Below are 20,102 nucleotides of genomic sequence, written 5' to 3'. Positions count from 1 at the left end.
TGTGACAATGAACACCAAGGCAATTCTGAACTAGAATATTATTGCCATAATGTAGTGCCATAGATAAACTTTCATAGTAATAGTTCACTACTACTTCCTCAAAATAAAATGGAACCAACCAGCTACCTTCCTGGAAAATATACAACTTCTAGAAAATATACAACATCCAATCTCTGGATTATAAACATAAAGAGCATGTCCTTGTTTTGTGTAATTCAAAACAAGGGGTTGAATGAGCATCCAGAGTACCACAGCTAGGAGGCTCCCATTTTCCTTCTGGTTGACTTACAGATACGTTTGTCAGGTTAACTTTTATGCAGAGTAAATAGTAGTTCCCAAGGGTGTTCTTCTGTTTTCACCTTTCTTGTTAGCCAGTGCTAACGAAATATTCATAGTTTCATGTGGAGAATTAAGATGAAGCTGACCCGTCCATTGGTTAAGATACTAGGAAAGGAGATGTATAGTACAAAAGCTGTGCAACTCCTGAAGTTTGAGCTAGATGGCTAAGCCCAGTTGATAGATTTATACGTAACGCTTCTTTGGATGACAGCATTGGAAACCAATACACACACAACCTTGTCTCTCTCCTTCAATCCTAAACAGTGGGAGGTTCAAGTTTGCTCCCCTTGGCTAGAGAGTATAATTCTCTATGTCTTGACACCTATAACAGCAGTAAAATCTGCTACCCACAATAGAGCTCTCTGCCTGGGTTTACATAGGTTTGTAACCTAGACATTTGCTTGGTCTTTAATTGCCGGGTTATTGATGGAAAGATTCCGCATTCTGTAGTGTAAATGGGAAAACCTTACAACTTCCTGGTTCAAACTGAAATGTTAAATCCATTCTTGGCTGTGATTATTAACTAGCTTTATACCAAGCCAGGATAGTGCAGTTAGAGTTCTGTAGGAGTTTTAAGTTGTTAGAAAAAAAATTTAAGGTCAGCTAGCTTTTTTAGTGTGAAAACCCGATTTTCCATGAAGTCATATGTAATAGTTTGGAAATTCAATGCCTCAGTTGCTTTTGCTTCTAGAAAACTAATTGCAAATGGGAGCAGCTGAAGAGGTAGGAGGTTGATTTTTCTATTATAGAGATGCTGCAAGGAAAAAACTAAAATAGATCCTCAGGGGAAGCAGGTTTCTATCTGAGCCCCAGAAGTATTGCCTTGGTCTGCACCAAACTTTCACTGTTTTCTCTCCCCAGGAGATAATAATTTCAATTTCAACAGCTGCCATTCAGTTACAAAGTAGAAATTTTTAATTGCCACCTCATTTTGTGTTTTCCGTGATGAATTTATATCCCATCACCAGTTACTGGACATGGACATTCATGGCAGTGCATAGTGGGCTTTTCTCCTGGGCTTAATATTTATCATCTACATCAAACAGTTTTAGAAGGTTAAAGGAAGAGGGGTAAGTGCTCAGAGACATCAGCTGAACACTATATACTGTATTTGTGATGCCTTGCTTGCCTCCAAGTCAAGGCCTTTGGGGACGTAGCTGTAATAAATAAGCAACATCTATTTCATTCTCTAAAATGCCTGTCCAAATTCTGGAAGAAACCCTCCCTCAGTGGAACTAAAGCTGTTCTACCAGGCATGAAGAAATAAGCCCTCAGTCAGCTTTGGCTGCCAGAGCCCCGCAGGAGTTAGAGGAAATATTCCAGTTACACTCCTGAAGTTCTGGCTCCAAATGACAAAGCAGCATGGGAGTTGCAACAGTTTCATTTAAGTCTGTAGTTAAATGGAAATCAGCTCGTAACCACATAGGTCCTTGTATTATACTAAGGCAAGAACTGACTGTAGATTTTGCTGTCGTGGTACCAGACTACAGTCTTAACCATAAGGCCATCCTCCAATGAAAGGTCAGGTAATAGTGAGGAGAAAAACAGTCTGAGAAAACAGATGCTGTAGCAAAAAAAGGTTCAGAAAAGGACACTTGTGTCAGAGGAGAGCCAGTAAAGAGACAACATTGCTGCAGCACAGTTTACTGAGTAGGTAAACTCCTGAGGATGCCTATTGCTTTTGTGTCTGCTAGCAGGAAGAGCTGCAGAGGGGGGGAAAATAAACCCACACAGACCCATCTCTAGTAATTTTTCAAGCATGCAATGGATGGAATCGGACAAGTTTTCTGAGTGGCAGTAGAGAAAGTTTTGGCTTGTAGTTAAGTATTTGTCGGACGGTTTAAAGTAGCTTTGTTAAGTGCTGCATACAAGGGACCTTCAACAAGATACATCAGTGAAATACACATTTTTGCCTCCTTGCTGTTGTCTCAGCACTAAGGTATATATTTTCAAAGGTCAGACTAGTAGAAAATCTGAGGCTGGCCAAGAGTTCCCTCAAATCAAGTTAACTTTTTCATATTTCAGTAAGCTTTAAGCTAGGAACTGTGAAGCACACAGAGAGCATTAAACCTTCTCCAAACAGCCAGCCACTGGCAACTGACACTGACCTGCTTTCACACTTGCAGTACAGTAGCATACAGTCAATTACAGCATCTCAGTTAAGAATCAGAGATTCTTGACCACTGACAGCAATCTCCAAGTACACTCTCTGACAATAGGTTTTACATAATGTAGATTAAAGATGAGCTTTAGTAAAACCCATAGAGGAGTAGATTACACCCTCTCAACGTTAAGACTAGCCTTGTTGTAGATCTACATGATTATACCTTCCAGTGAGGCTCAACTTCAAGTTCCTTTGGGACAGAGAAATAAGTCAATGATTACACCTCCAGCAGGGGACATCCATTCTTCAGTTTGATCTGTTGTCTGTTCACTTTTCCTTTCATCACTTGTGAATGAGAACAGCATGGGTGATGGCCACTGTTATTGAGTGCCACTGATTCATTTTCATCCCTGTGTTGATTTCATATTGATCAGTGAGCTGAAACAGTTATTCAAATTCTGTTTCACCAAAACTATCCTGAATGCTTCTGTTCTGATGTTTTAAAAGAATGCAGATTTCTTCCCTTCTCTTGTGAATTCTTCACACTCCTCAGTGAAGCTATTATTTCATAAGACCGATCCAGACCCTTTTCCAAGGGCCCTGTTGTGCCCCTGTACAAAACCAGTAGCAGCAAGGGAGTTCAGAGTGAAAGCCATGGTCTAACAAGACAAATACTTACTCAGAAGTCAGATTTAGGAACGTTATCCCTGTCTTGCGTATGCAGAATTTCAAGATGGAAAGATTAAGGTTCTTAGCCTTTTTGCATTAGTAAAGAGATGTCAAATTCTAGAATTAAACACTATTACCTAGCCCAGTGTCTTGAAGGTAAGAAACTTCTTTCCATTTACACAGATGTACAGCACATGTAATCTCTCAAAGACTCTGCTGAGAAAGATTGTTATGGTAGCTTGACATCAACAGCTTCGGTTAAAAAGTAGCTTCCCTGTTCCTCCTTCCCCAGGCAGAACCAGTGTGAGCTATCGTTTGGGCTGTCATCTGCCAGGAGTGACAATTCTTCTCTCCCAGGGCACTGGCAGAGAGAGTTAGCTGCTTCCTGAACAAGTCAGGAGTTGAATGTGCCCTAGTAAATATTCCTCAGTTGTCCAGAGTAATTATTTGTGATAAAGGCCAAATACATGATTTTGATGAGGATGTCCTTGCAAGTTTACGTGGCCTGTAAAACTGTCAGGGCAAACACCTTTCTACATTTTCATACTTCAAGTTGAGCTAACAAGTCAAGTAATTATCAGGGGAATTAACTTGGATAACTGTTGACAATGACCCTGGCCACTGGACAGACCTTCCTCTATCTAAAGCACTGCTTAACAGATCTTTTCAGGGTTTCTCCAGAAAATAAGAGTTAACTCTATTAATGTAGAGTTAATGTAGAGTTAACTCTAGAAACTGTGGTAAAAGCAGGAGGTGAGATGAGTTCAGCATAAGTGACATGCTGAGCCCCCCCCTACTGCTCCAGTAAAAGGAGCATTAGGAAAATAGGAGCTTTTGAATACAGTTCTCAAGAAAGCACCAGATTGACAGCCCAGAGACTGATGGCCGTGGTTTATTCTCAGAACTGTGACAGCACAAGCTCTGGCAACAATCCCCCTCGCCCCTACCACCTCTTCTTCTGAAAATGCACAACTCCAGCCAAATCCCAACCTGCATGTCCCGGACATAGATGAAAGGAAACAAGGAATGCAGCACGTTTGTCGGTAAACCGATACATTTCTATTACACTGGAGGTTTCAACAATGTGGACACCCTTCAAATGAAAAAAGGTCCTGATAACTACCAAAATTATTCACAATCACAGAAAATTGTCATAAGGAAACTACACTTAGTCTTCACTGACCTGGGCTAAACTGACAACAGCTTCAAATCAAGTCCATTTTGCAGTAGCCCAGCATGAGCCAAGAATAGCAGGAGAGAAGAATAACATTTCCTACTCTTTCTAGAAAGACATGAAAGTAATATACCCATGCCTGTTTATTACCTGCAGTCTGTTATACCAGCAATAATTCAAGGTAATATAGCTACGACCTTTTATCATGCAGTATGTTGAGCAGCCACCAGTTCAGGGTTAACAGGTTATGTATCTGTATCTGTTTATTATGCAGTCTGTTGTACTACAGATTAAATTGCTTTTTCTTTCTATGTACAAAAGGACTGGGATTTTACATCTTCAAGCCAAATACCACATCTTTCAGAAAAACTTCATCTCCTCTTGGGCCATCCCCTGTTTTTACAACACTTTCATTCTTTACACCAGACATGCCTGCTAACTGCTTCTTCTGAAGAACAAGCTCCACGTAGCTGTGGTCTCCTTTCTGACAGCTCTGTGGTTTTGCTGGCTTAAAGCAACATCATGTCTTCTTGTATCACACTATCACAATCAAAATGCAGACATGGAATGAATATTTGATGCTATGAGGCAGCAAAGGACCAGCAACACAAAAGCTCCGTGTTTCAAAGAAAGCATCTTTGTGCAAAGCATGTTTCAGCTACAGCTCCTTTCCTTCTGCTCTGTTGTTACAGGTTTATCTCACAACTTTCTGTCTAAAAGTCCAATGTAATAGTGGAATGAACTAAACATACGAGAATAATACATTGCAAAGAAATCTGAGGACCTGGCATATCCCAGCAAGAACCAGACATAAATCTTCAGGAAACCTGTCTTCACATTCACCTGCTAGATTTGACATGTTGAGAGACCTATCTGAAACATGAAGACTGAAATCACCATTGCTCTGCACAGTTATCTACCTAAAAGGGACAAGCTCACTTGTAATACCCAGTAACAAACATAACAAATACAAGCATGGTAGGCTTGTACTGTGCTCCTCTTGCAGCCTAGGCACTGCAGCTTCTGCTTTTCTAAAGATTTAGACATATAGAATTGAAAGGGAATATAATGTCAGCAAGTCTGCTGTGTTATCAACCACTACACAAAAGACTATGAAACTTAAGTTCTCTGAAACTACTTTGAGGGTTTAGGTAGGACTTCAAAGGTTAAGATAAGAGATGGGAGCATCAGTACTCAATGTGCACAATAATAAACTTTCAGCTGAATTCCACCCTTAGACTCTAGAGCTATCTCACTAATAGTAACTTCCATTCAAAGCCTGCTCATTCCAGCAACATCAAATAGGTACAAAATTAGTACAAGAAGGAAGGGGGAAAATCAATTTGGAATAATTCTACTTTTACATGATTGTACCTAATTTTTCTCTACCTGTTATTGCATATTCAATTCAAAGTTTTCACAGCCATAAAGAAACTGGTGCTAGAAGGGATTAACTTCTCCTAGTTCTGCTAATAGAGCAATTTTCCACATGTCACTAAAAATCTCAAGGTAGGTGGTGTGTGTAGCAGGGGTTACATATGAAAAAAGGGAATTTGGCACAGGCTGCAGGACATAGTATTTATCTGCAGATGTCAAAATTTCACAAAAGAGCTGTCATCCTTGTTTTACAGACAAAAGACCCTGTGGTAAAGCACTTCACCTACAGGTCTCCCACTATGCTAGAGATGGAAACAAAGCTTGGGAAATCGCAGTTATCATGCCAGCTGGAAACTACGATTTGCAGTGAGATTAGAGAAGTAGTTTCACTGGGTAGGGTGGTCTAATCCATAAATTTATCACTTCCCCTGCCAGAAAGAGGTGCTACTCCTCTCCCTTCTGCTCTTGCTGCTTATCCCCACCAGCCCCAAACTCAGGTGACTTCTCTGTAAACCAGTTCATTTCACTAGTGTCAGACGACTAGCCAGGGAAGAAAAGGAAAAAGAACACGCAGCCAGACAGGTGTTTGACTGAGCCACTGCAAGACAGAATGAACGAAACCTCATGCCTAGAAGCAGAGGAAGGGAAAGCAAGATCTCTCACTATCCCCTAAGCTGCTATGAAGGGTCAGCTGGCCCCAAAACTACAATTCTGTATGTTAATATGCCACACAGCAAGCACAGTAGTTACACTACTGTCTATCACAGGTTAGAGCTGCCCTTTTTTTTTTCCCAGCCTGTACAGCGTTAATCAGTTTTGGAAGGAAGCATCTTTCACACAGTACTTTTTTTTTAAGGGGGGATGATCCATCTCTCCTTTGGCAGCAACTGCTTGTCCGTTACGCAAGGATAAATATTCTTGGCTTGCTCAAAGCATATTAAGGATCCTTAAGCCCTTTACAAGGCTGAAAAACTACATCTCTGCCTCAGTTTCTTCTCTGAAACAGGATAGCAGCATCTTTTCTTTCACATGTCCATTCATCAAAAAGTAGGACCTAGTATAATGGTACCCTTATTTCAGACAAAGACTATAATCATTAGTCTAAAACAAATAAAATGCTATGCAATTACAGACCAATGCCTGGTAGACTCATTCCAGATACCATATCCCCTCCTAATGCCTCACCTCCACATTCTCCCTGGCCTGTGTTGCAGCTAGTCCTTTAAAAGCAATCAGCATCAGTGAACTCCTTTGCCTCCTCAGGAATGCAGCAGGGCTATAAGAGAGCAGCTCTATCTATATGGAAATGCAGATTTCAAATATATCCATCCTAGTAATCAAATCCAGAGGAAACAATCCCCTAATATGGAGCTAATAAAAGTTGATTTTAAGTCAGCCTGAAGCTGTAAGCAATAAGAAGCAGATTTATAACGACGGCTTTCATTATTGCTGTTTTTGTTCTTTATAGTCTACACCAGCATAAAGCTATTGGTCAGCTTGCTACTGAATTTACCTGTATTCCCTAACCTCACTTAGTTCAAACCATGTTGTGTCTTCCATTCAGATGACTAAATCTGTCTGCCTACACACAGAGCTGGGGTAAATCATGGTATCTCAACTTACTTCGATAATTAGACTGATAAGCAAAGCATCAAGATTTCCCCCCCCCCCACATCCTCCCCCCTTACATGCTTGCAAACACACACACACACCTGGTGCTGTTAGAAGAGGACAGTGCTGCCCCTAGAATCAGTCATTGAAATCCTGTTTCAGGTAGTGATGAGACTGTTAACTTCAGGGTGAAAAACAATCTGTGTAATTAAAAGATGAAAACATGAAAAGTCCTGTGACTTAATATGGTCAAGGGACATTCTGCCCCCCCCTCCTTCCTCACATGGACCTTTAGCTATAAGAAGCAGTGAAGAGGATCTGCATGTCATTAGAAATGAAGATAATCAATTTCTTCAGTGGTGCAAAGAGATGCTTCTAAAAAACCAGAGGACAACACTCTGTGAAACAGACTTGATGGTTGGCAAGGCCAAGCAGCTTACCAAGTTACAAGCAGAAGTCAGCTGAGGAACACAGTACATATTTTGAAAAAGACACAGAGAAATCAATCCAGATCACCCTCCAGTGGAATCAATCTGGTAAAGTATGCAAGATACAAGCATCCTTCCACCTCAGTAATCTCCAGAGGATTAAGTCATCTTTATTAAATCCTTTTTGGGCCAGTTTTATCCACTGTAAACACACCATTTAAAATAAAAGTCACCACAAATTATTTTGACCTTTTATGAAAAAGACACTGCTACCACAATATGACAATGTATGATTACACTAATATCTGCACCTACCATCTATTCACATAAGCATTATCCATACAATTCACTACATGACTGAAAACAATTAGTGTCAATCATTAGTATACTTGGATTCCAACAGAATCTTTTTCAAGACTAGAGAGCACAAGTCAGTACATCAGTTAAGCTTCTAGCTATATAAATTAACAATATTTTCCTGTAGCAAGACAAAACTACAAACACAACTATAAGCTTATTTTAATCAAGACAGATCACCTCCTGAGACCCTAAATATCAAACCAGTCCATCCAGGACCTGCCTCATTTCAGTCTGCTAGTGGCAGCAAAGAGCAGTGAGGTATTTCTGTAGAGCTTATACAGATCTACCATTGGAGAGAGATGCATGTGAGCCTCAAAATCTCTAGGGCTTGTCCACTGTGTCTTTGTGCAGCCAAAGTTAAAAACAGATCCTTCCATTTTAACCCTCCATCACAGAGTTACCTGGAATTGCAGAGGACCAGATCTTTTGTATCCAAGCCTAGCTGGGTCAATTCAGTTCTACTTAGAGGACTGGCAACTACCTGACAGACAGGAGCTTGAGCTTATTTTAGGTGTATCCCCAGAGAAATTTAGAACCAACTCAAGAACATTAGGGTTGTACTCGTTGCAGCAGCAGCAGAATCAGACCCTTTGTCTCCAAGGCTTCCACTCACCTTTCATTGCCATGAAATGTAGAGGGAGCTGCCCAGATGATGTTACATTATCCAGGCTTTCAGCCTGCTTTAACATAAAGGCAGGCTGCAATTAGTAAGATAGCAGACATGCTTCTCAACAAAATTTCTTCCCTTTTCCCAGGAGCATAACCAGACCAAAACACCACTTTGGCACAAAGCTGAAGCTTAAAACCCCCAAAACTTAGAGCAAGTAATTCATAATTACCAAACAGTCAAGTATCTAGCAATCAATGTATTATTCTGTGTGAATATAAAGATAAAAAACTAAAACCTTAGTGAAATCCTCATTTTTTTTCTGCTAAATAAAAATCTGTTCCTCTGTTTGTCAGCTGTGACTGAAGAGATTTTTCACTGATATTATGAAATACCAAAATAAAAGAGGCCATAACCTGCATTGTAATTGGCAATTTAAGAAAAATAAAGTTGTGATTTCAAGGCTTACATTGTAATACTAGTGATTAGAGGAGATTGGATAGGTACCCAAGACTCTAACAGCAGTAAGCAAGAGAACAACTCACTTGATTTCCAAGAGCAACTCAAAATGCAAAATAGACATGCAAGAGGATAGGAGTCAGGCCTAGCCTATCCACCCAATTAGGACACCTTCAAGAAGGTTTTCCTTTTTCTCATTTGGATCTGATCATGAGCTGGGAATAAATCAGGGCGACAACGAAGGGAAATAATTTGGGAGCATTCTAAAAGATGGTCTTTTAAGAGCTATTTGGAGGCAGAATAAAGAGGTCTTCATTGGTTACTAGCTGTATCAAAGGGCTGAATGAACGTCAGAACACCCACATGGACCTGTTGGGATATTCTGTTCAAAACACTGATGTTTTTCAGTAGCTACTTCTGTCAGAAAGGTTCATTGACATGGTCTTAAGCAAGTCTTTTGGGGAGAAAAAAGAAAAGCGAAACTTTAACCTTTATTATTCCACTTTTAACACACAAAATGCTTTTATTTAAAAAAAGAAATTACCATTACAAAATTCACTTCAGAGTTGAAGTCAAAGCATTTCAAATTCATCTAAGATTTTAGGACTAATCAAGATCTGAAACAGTTCTTGGTCTACGCCATTTCGCCTTTTTCATCCCCAAAGCTACTTTACAAAATAAATCAAGATTGTCACTACAGTTTCAGAAGGAATGAATGACTTGTGCAGCTAGGACAGAATAATGTAGCCCTACTCTAAAGAGCTTTTGCTGTCAGTGCATAGATCTTTCATCTGTCCAAAGCACATTACTTTAAACCGTGTTTTGTGCAGGTCTGAGCAATGACATCACACACAAATCAACAGAGAATAGTCCTAAGCAATTTATTCAAGTTAGAATGCACAGATCTACCTTCTCCCCCAACTTATCTCAGGGAACTCCCAGATTCCACTTTTATATCTTACTGACTTATTCTGTGAAGATGAGCAAGTTGTTTCCCTGCTGTGGCGTTTCTAAAGTGTTGTGCAAAGCTTTATATAATTTATAATAGTCACATGAGGCTTTATTATAATAAAAAGCTCCAAGAGCTTTTCCATTTGTCATTACTTAATACATCCGTAAAGCCAACAGTGTGCAAAATGCCTTGGACCCTAATTAAGAGAAGCTGAATCCAGACACAATATCACATTGACATTAAGGTTAGCAATGTAATCCATTGGCAGAAGACAGCCATGGAAACCAGGGTGAGGGTATTAAATGTTTTACTGAGGATCAGTGAATGTTACACAACATCCTGGTGCGGTATCTACTACTACTACTAACAATGGTGGCATCTAGACAGTCTTTGAGTAGTTACCTCTTTTGGGAGAAAGTCTCATATCTTGGTTACCCATATTATCTTCTATATGTTCTGCTCAGCTGTATGTCTGTGATGGCAGCAGACCATAATGTCCAAATTTCTAAGACAGACACGGGGATGTGAACCCCAAATAGCATGCCATGAGTCAGTCTTCGCTACAGCTGAAGTTCAGCTTCATTTCCCAATAAGCACAAATATTCCTTCACCTATACAGTCTCATTGACTTCGATATTCATAATAACAACAAAGTATGGGACCCTGGCTTCCAGACACTAGGCACAGCCCTTTCCTGAAGATCTACAGTTACAGTATAGGTCTTTGGATTCTTCTCCCTTACAGCTGTTTCTCTAACAGAGAAAGCAACAGGTTTACAGTGATGTTGTTCATCATTCCTGGATTGTACAGAGCTAGTGGTAGAGTCTCTCAAGTTTCCGTTGAGTAGAAACATACTGTATTTACTTCTAGTATTTCTGGATGCTGGACAACTCTGCAGGATTTCCCTTGAGACAGAATAGCTAGGTACACTTCAGAAACATCAGGCTCACCAGGGGAATAGCACCTCTCTTTGGCAAATATTAAACAGTATTTTCTTTTGGCAGCATGTGTTAAGTCCAAGTTTATCCACAGTATTAACAGGTGAGCTTTTCTGCATGACTCCTATGGCATGCTCCAAAACAGATACAGAACAAGAAGTCTGATTACTAATGTTAACAACAGCTATGATTTTTCAGAGGGACAAGGCAAATAGGATTAAAACAGGCATTTATTTCTAAGTGGAGAGCAGTTGCCTAAAGTCCTAGGTACAGTTATTTCAGAGTAAGAGTTTACCATGTAGAAAAGGTAACAGCAGACTTCAGATTAAGCTTCCAGCCAACGTCTCTTATTGAGCACTCACTCTATAGACACCTGCTGGGAATGTTCTTAATCTTACCTCCTCCCTATAAGGACTACTTACTCCCTAGACACATATACACATTGTTAGAAACCCAGGTTAGAGAGCAGTGCAAACAGACCCATACATTTTTTTGTTTACAGAGCTTTGGTCTCCAGTGCTTGAAAGGATAAAATTGCCTGTAATAATAACTATCAAGAAAGCTCTTTGGGTAATTAACAAAGCTGACATGACAAACAAACCCAAAGAGGTAATTCCCCCAGCTCCAACACGAAATTAATGTATTATTTCTGCCCTTTCAACATTGCAGTCAGAAAAATCCTGTAAGTCAGGGCAGTAAGGTCACCTCCATGACTTCATTGCAGGCAGACCATCAATAAACTATTTGCCACACAAGGTATGTTTATTTTGACAATGTGCTGGTTCCTGTTTTACCAAAGAGTTTCAAATCAATACCCAACCATTGAGACTTCCAACCTGCTTCAACCTCATGATTATTTCTGTCTTGTAGCAAAAAAAATATCGGTGGAATTAAAGTGGTAGACCATCCTCCCTCCTGTCTTAACTCAGGACAAATACAAAGAAGGTGGAAGTCGTCTCTTTAGAGCTAAATTCTGGCACACCCAAGTGCACTATCTTTGATATCTTTACCACTCAACACAAACTCCTTCTGTAGCGGTCACCCTCAGTGTCCTACATTCTCAAAGTTGCCCACAATTTAGGACACCTTGGGATTTCTGCAGGCCAGTTGGCAAGACATATTCTAGTAGTGAGGGCTACCCCAGAAGTAAATGCAGGCTGGATAAAGACAGGATATCATTACTTAAACCACAACTCAGCATTAACTTCTGCCAAATCTTGGAGTAAGCCAAGGCCCACTTACCTACACAGGTATCCACATTTTTGATAGCACAGTTAAGTGCATCAAGTTCTCCCAGTGTACAGAAGAGCCACTTGTTCCAACAGAATTTAGAACTCAAGACTCCCAGACTTAGACGAACAAGTGTCCTTTGTCTGTCCTCTTCAATATTTAAGTCGCCAGTTTTTCAGAGTGGCAGCTATCTTAGTCTGTTGTCTTTTCTAGGCTTCTATTTTCTTATTGTCAATCAAACAGGACTCCATTCCACCTAGTATAGATGCCCTTACCACACATCTTCAAAGCACTTGACAACAGGAAAAACCTGACTTTGGGTATAAACGCTTCAGATTCATATTATGTGACTGCTCATTTAAGACAGAGTAATAAAAGCTTGTTGACTTAGTGCAGGCTAAACCATACTTCATTGGGGGGGGACAGGGGGCAGAAATCACACTTCCTTTATTGTTCTTCATTAGAGAGAGCAGTTGTTTTAAAAAACCCAAAGCTTTCAGTCAAGGAGGTTGGCAGAATTAGTAACTAAGGGATACATTTTAATAGGGGAGTTGTCAGCATGACCCCTTCTTTTACAAAATAGATGTGACAAAAGACAAAATTCTCCCCACCCCTTATTGCATTTCTAGTACATTTCAGAAGAGGAATGATTCCTTCCCAAACCCTAAACTGACATGGTTTCATATAAATCAATCTCCTATCACAGCCAGGAGAGGAAGAAAAAGACAGAAGGAAAATCTCAGCATCTCTTTAATATCAGCATCTAGCCTGATTGCTTGTATACTCATTTGAGATAAGGTTTCCTAGCAACCTCAGGGATTTGTAATTAACATTGGGTTTTGAGGACTGCTTTTTACATCCCCTGGTTTTACCTCTAAGATAGAACTATGAACTAATAAATTTATAAAATTAGTTATAAAATTGGGTTTAGTTAAAGTCAAACATCTTGGAATGTTAGACATTTTAATACTAGAGACACTCCCCTTCAGGTGGCAAACCTGACTCTTAAAAATGAGATTCTAAAATTCTTCAGCTCTTTTTGCTCTCACATCACAGTAAAACCGTGATGGGCTGTTTCACATACACCAATGTGATTTAGATAGATCAGGGAGATTTGAACAGTATAAATCTGAGATACCAATGCAGTTTCAGCACCATAAGAGTCAAAACCAGATCCTTTGTTCTGTGATAACTAGACATTCCTCTTTTCCTAGAATCAAGTACTACAGCTTTTGCCGCTTACTGTTCTTCACTACCAATAACAATGAAGTAAAATAGTCATGTGCTATCATTATTCTAATGCCCACAAGGATAGGAGATGCAGTTACTAGCCATCATACTGCTTGAAGGAGCCAAAAGTTATCAGTATTGTTACTCAGCTTAGTTTTATGATTGACATTGGTAGCATTAAATCTTAACTAGTCAGCTACAAAACCTATGGTGAAAAGCATGAAACACCCATAAGCGTCATCCTAGAGGTAAATCTATGTTACATGCACAGAACTAAAACCTTACTAAATAAGACAAATGGCCTCAGCAGCATCTGAACAGCTAACTGCATTAAGGAAATATAAAACTGTCTCTAACCATGACAAATCCCTCACAGAGCTTCAGCTATACAGCTGGAGCCCCCGCCTTGTTCACTCCCTTTCCTGGCCAACACTGAAAGGAACAAGCCAGTTGTAATGCCAGGAAAAGTTAAGCTGATCACAGAAGGAAAGCAACACATTGGCTAAGAGAAAACACAGAAGAAAATCTAAGCTTAACAGAGTGCATTACTTAAGAGCAATTGAAGACAATCATTCTATTTACAAGCCAACAGGAGACCCTCTGTGTAAGAGCTTTTTTTCTCTTGCAGACAGTCACAAACTTGAATTAGGGGAGATGCAGTTTAAACTTATAGCAGAATGAAGACAACTGTCCAAATGTGAGACACCCATTGCTGGCAGAGGACACAGGCACAGGAGAAGAAAGTGTATTTTCCACACCATGTCTGGAAACAGTAAAGTGTTTCTAACAGAAGTTATACAATTGGATGAAAGCATATGGTAAAGGTAGCAGCATTAGATAAACTTTAATTTACTATTACCACTGAAGTTGCAGCAATGGATTTTTTTTTTGTATTAATAAATTAGACACAAAGAAAAGCCTGAACCTCTACAGTCTAACCCTTTGTTCCTGTATGCTGAGCATGTCCCCTCCCTTTGCTTGTGTTTCTACATAAGCAGTGACTGACACAGTACTCTCTACTGCATGCTCTATGCTTTGGTCACAGATCCATCCCCTCAAACAAGATAATTACTTGCCATTTTCACTTCATCTAAAAGCAATTCACAACTGATCCATTCCTGTTTACATCCAAGCTTCCTCTAGTTCACTGGAAACCCATCTACTATGAACAAGACACACACCTACTCAGTGCAAATAATAAAAAAACATACTCTGAAGGAGTTATGCATTAATGTCAAGTTAAGGAGCTACTGTGAGCCACAGCTGTATTCTTTCCATCTTCTACACAGGCATTGCTGTGGTGATAAGTGTTAACTGGAAACAGCTGAAAATGTTTCACATCAGAGCATTTCACCTGACTTGAAGAGATGCTTGGGCAGAGCTAAACACTAAAGGAATGGGTTGCTTTGCCTTAATAAGACATTTACATTTTGATATTAAGTTCTGAAACACCTGTTAACAGTTTTGGAACATTACAGTAATATTGACACACAAGCCAAACTTAGATCCAAAATATTTTTACTGAAATAAAAATCATAGGATGGTTAGAATTGGAAGGGACCTTAAAGATCATCTAGTTCCAACCATTGCCATTGAACCAGAAACACACATTAAGTGGTTTTGCTCATGAGAATTTGAAGTGAACTTTCAAGTGAACTAAGAACCAGCAGAAAGGAAACTGTGCAGATAAAAAAATATAAACAGCAGTTACATGTTGGTCTTCCTTCACTTAAAGTATTTTGGGGTTCTCATTTCCGAGTTGCCTTTCCAGGCAACCAGCAGATTTCCACAATTTCCCCAGGCAACTCTACAGCAGATTTTGCTGCTTTAAATCACTTCTCCATAGGCTGAAGTGGCAAAACCAAGCAACAATCAAACATTTTTTTACTCCTTTCAAGAACTGCTATAGACTTTGGGTCAATTAGGACTAGCAAAACAAAAAAGGCAGATAAAAATCAAAGTGACAACAGTCAAGCTTAGAACCATATTAAAGCATAAGAGAAAGCTCAGATGTGACATGATTTTTAGACTAAATAACCTGCTCATCTGAGAGCTTTTCCACATCTTTAGCTTGATCTTTGCTGTTCATATAGAGTAGGCTGCAAAGGTCAGGAAATATCAGATAGAGAAATGAGCTCTTACAATCTTTACTATTCCCAGGACACAGGGAAAAGGAAGCATCCTTCTGCAGTCTTTGGCACAACAAGCTTTTCAATAGTCAGCTTAGACATTTGAGTAACTCTAAATCCCTGTTGCATAGCCTTTGAGTTGCATAACCTTTGTATTGACAGTAGATTTTCAAGGTTGTTCTGAGGGGTTTTATTCCCTCTCCCCTCCACACAAGCCTCCTGCATAGCTTTATTGCTAAAAGCTTGCCAACGGTACTCATTTTTAGAAATTGAGACAGCAAAGCCTACTACTTCTTTTAGAATAAGAACAGTGAGGAATTCTTTTCTTCAGCAGGAAGAAAACAAGAATTTTGAACAAGAGTCATCACTCAGGCAGAGCCCCCTTGGTCTCATTTAGCACCTTGAGAGCTCCAGGATTAACCATGGCCTAGAGCCACACTACAGAGCACCTCAGCCATAACACAGCACATTCATAATTTCTGTTTTAATAATATCCAGATATTGCACTTTTTAAGCAGGAACCAGTTTTTAAGCCAGCAGAGATCCCTCAGTTCCCAAACCCATTATTTTTGTCACTACTCAGTAAACCATTTGGAAGTTTGAGCTGGAACAAAGCCAAGTATCAACACCAACCATCAACCCTTCTCTCCACCCAGAAAGCTGCTTCACAACCTCTATTCACCAGGGAAGCCTCCAGCAGTAGACACCTTTAAAGTTGCATCAGAAGTAGCAGCTTTTCTACTTTAACACCTCCTTTATTTCCATTGCTTGAAGTACTCTGCCTTTTCAGGATACAGACCTTAAACATAACTGAAAATACTCATAGAGTTATTTGTCAGGGCTGCAGGCTCAGTGCAGGCCTCAGGCCTGCTGCTCACCAAGACACCACTTCCCTACTGAGGATTAGCTGTTCCTGTGCAGTCCCAGCACTGTAGTAGCACCACATACAACATCAAATAGGAAAAAAAAAACCTTCCATTTAGCTAGGCACAAATCACCTCAAAAAAGCTGCCCTCAGCAGCCAGCTCACCTCACAGACTCGACCCGCTACAGCACCCTCATAGTGCTATTACTTACCTCATGCAGCAGCCAGGACCAGGACCAGAACAATCCTCCATACCCCACCGCTCTCTTCCAAAAGAGTCACTCTCCCCTTTTCTGCTTTAAATACCCGCCTTTCTCCACAGGTGGGGCCGGGGAGAGCCGCCCCTCACAGCCCCGCCCTCAGCCCAGCCCCATACAAAAACCCCCTCCGCGGGAACTCACTTCTGCAAATGGCGGCTGTCTCCCTCATTTCACTTCACCTCACCTCACCTGCCTGTGGTGCTGTTGAGCTGCTCCTCTTTGGCTACAGGTACTTGTAGCCTTGCTTATTTCAGCGCTGGGGTTGCTGTGCCCTCTTGTTTCCTTCTTGACTTAAATATTGTTGAGGGTGAGTAGGTAGGTTGTGCTTCAGGTCAGGCTTTGGTTAAGCAATGCAGGCAGAGGCCATGCCTGGGCCCGCTCTCCTGAGGGGACAAGTACAGGTCTGCCCCAAGGGCTAAGCCTTGGTGTAATGCCCTCAGGTAACATGGGGATTTTTTGCCTTTAGCTCTCTGAATTTTTCCCTTTAGCAGTATTTAAACCTGGGCTGCTATGCTCTCTCTCTGGTTTTCAGTCCTAGCTGACCTTAGCTGCTCCCATGCAGCAGAAGGAATCTGTATGAGGAACCAAACTTAATGGTTTAGGCTTGTCTTAGGCTGTGCTCTCTGGCTTCCTCTCAAGTGCTAAGAGGGCACAGAGTAGGGGGGAGGGGAAATTCCTCAGGCTTTAAAAAGTGTTGCTTTCTTGCCCTTTGGGCTTTTCTAATGTATTATTTTATCTTATTTGCTGTTTTTATCATGCTGTAACCTGGTGTGCTTCTCAGCATCAAAGAACACTGCTTTATTGTGACATTTTCAAATGAAAACTACATGGCAGTAATAGCTTTCCAAAAAGTGTTCATTTAGCTTGGCAACGTTTATGTGTGGCAGGGAGAAGAAGAAGGAGGGGGGGCGAAAAACCCCAACTCTACATAAAACTGGTGCTTTGAGCAAAACTCTATGATGATTATTTAGCAAACAAGCTCCTCTATTAGAATGGCAGAGAGGAAGATTGCATATCCAGACTAAATTACACTTTACAGGGAGATGGCACAGAATGGCTTTCTGCTGAGGTTATGCTTAAATTATAGCTGTTGCTAAAGCAAACAGCTCACAGTTTATATGTGGATTTGAATTATGCATCCAGGAGGCAGTATGTTTATGAAAAAAAATAAGTCAAGTCAATAGATTGCTAAATTGCAACTACATTTGTAAAGGACAAAAATAACTATGGTAGTAGGGCATCACAAATGAACCACAAACATGCATTATTCGCTGTTGTCCAGCACTCTTAAGAGAAACAGTTTGGCTCTTGAACACCCCAGGAATCATTGCGATGATAAAATTGTAAGGTAACTAGGTAAGTTTCTGACTCTAGTGAGTGTTTACTCTTTCATTTGGGACCTTCAGTGCCTTAAAGTGGCCCAATGCTTTAGAGATACATGTTCACAGATGTATAGAGCGTGGTTGTGAATGGTTTAGGACGCCTTCTGGAGGTGTTATTGTAGTAAGAAGACTTGTTCATTTGCATCAAATAGTGTAGATAACCAGTGTTTGGAGGTAGATGTGAATTTGTTACCTCTATTGCATGAGCTGGAGGCAATGTTTTCAAAACAGGTTAGATAATTTGAAAACTGTAGGTGATACAGGAGACTACTGGAGTGCATTGAAGATAGCTTCAAGGACAGGTTGGACGGGGCTCTGAGCAACCTGATCTAGCTGAAGATGTCCTGGCTCATTGCAGGGGGCGTTGGACTAGATGACCTTTAAAGGTCTATTCCAACCCAAACCATTCTATGAAAACACTGGTCTGTGGAGTGCTGTGGAACTCCTGGAGGGTCCTAATGCACACAGGCACTTATTTTCTGATGTTGAAGTGTATGAAACATTAAGAGACTTGATTTTTAAGCCTGGTTTGAATTTAGGTGGGGCAGCCCTTTCTCCATCTATGTGCTCCACCTCTCTGCATAGGTTATGATCTCAACAGCAAGGAAGGTGGACACAGTTCAGCCCCTGGTCTATTAGTCTACACAAAAAAAAAATTCTTCACTAAGTAGTGAAGTGTGGCTGAGAAATTGCACATCTGTTTTGCTCTCCTAATACAGCAATGGTGAGTCCTTCTGGGGCTGTGGGTCAAGTATGAAGGGAAAGTCCCCCTAGGGACCCAATGGCTGAGACGGGACCTCCTGGGAGATCTGTCCTTGCTCTGCTATGAAAATGCTCCTTAGAATTCCAGCACTGGGAGCATATGTTGAGCAACGCTTCATTAAGTTCATAATGCCTAAGTGTTACAGTGGGCATAAACGTAAACCTCAACAGTGTATCTCTTTCATTTGCTTTTTTGCTAATATTGTTTTTCTTGCTGAATTTAATGAAACTGGCTGTTTTTTCGGTTCCAAGGAAATTCTTTGTTGTTTTTTCCATTGTTATTAAAGTCAGTGAAATATATAATGTCTCTAATGAAGATCAAAGTAGTATTGTTCTAGTTGTTTTATCATTACAAATGGAGAGGTGTAAAAGACAAGACACAGGCTTTCTCTCTCTGTTGGAGAGGAATTGTGCTGAGTCCTAGAAGAGACCATGGGTGTTCATGTACTGCATATTTATTATGATCTGTCTAATTGCTTTTAATTGGAAGTACAAGCCTTAAATTTGTGATCCAATAACTGTAATGTTAGGATTGTCAGGACATTCTCCTCACCAGCCTTTTTATTAGAACTGAAGTAAAAAGATAATGCAAGATTCAGTCAAGCATTTTCTCTGTAACATTTCAAACTGTCACTTAAAATGTACAAACATTCCTGAGCAAGGGAGATTTTTTCTACTCCCACCCTTTTATTCCTTTGTGATAACTCCCCTAACAGTACCTCTGACAGCTGAACATGGTTTCTGACTTGTGATCAAAACCACAAGAGAACTCAGTCAGTTCCTCCCCTTGTCTTGCCCTTCCTCCCCCTTTTTTGTGCAATGCCAGCCCTGTGAAAGTCAAATGTAATGCTCCTACTAAAAGATACTGGCTATCAAATAATTACTTATTTATGCTATCATTTAGTTAATGCTTTATTACCCTGGGAACAGTTTTATCCTGGGGGGGAAGACTGACTGAAATGTATAGAAAAACTGTAATCTGCAAACTGAAATGTGAAAAGTTAGGAAAATAACTGGTGTATAAAGGAAGCAGTGACACATACTGCAAGGCTGCAGAGCTTCTCAATAGCTAAAAATGTGAGAAGGTGCATCTCAATACTTCTAAAAGCTCATTATTAATTTTAAAAACAGACTGTTTTTAAAGGACTCTAGGACACTAAGAATGGTTAAATAGATCTTCAGTCTTGCATGGGAGGCTTTCAATGTTAAAGCCTTGAAAGTAAGGG

The 20,102-nt window shown here is 40.3% G+C and overlaps 1 long non-coding RNA gene across 1 annotated transcript in view; it reads right to left on the bottom strand.

Moving 5' to 3' along the window:
- Positions 1 to 16,735, bottom strand: part of LOC141733345 (uncharacterized) — a 73,388-nt gene extending 56,653 nt beyond the window's left edge. Inside the window, exon 1 of the long non-coding RNA XR_012584270.1 lies at positions 16,685 to 16,735. This is a non-coding gene — a long non-coding RNA (uncharacterized LOC141733345). The remainder of the gene's footprint in view (positions 1 to 16,684) is intronic.
- Between the last annotated feature and the right edge of the window lie 3,367 nt (positions 16,736 to 20,102).

The sequence above is a fragment of the Larus michahellis genome, chromosome 20, assembly GCF_964199755.1.
Source record: "Larus michahellis chromosome 20, bLarMic1.1, whole genome shotgun sequence".
NCBI lineage: Eukaryota > Metazoa > Chordata > Aves > Charadriiformes > Laridae > Larus > Larus michahellis.
Note: the sequence above shows the minus strand (reverse complement) of the source record. Positions and strands in the feature narration are given on the sequence as shown.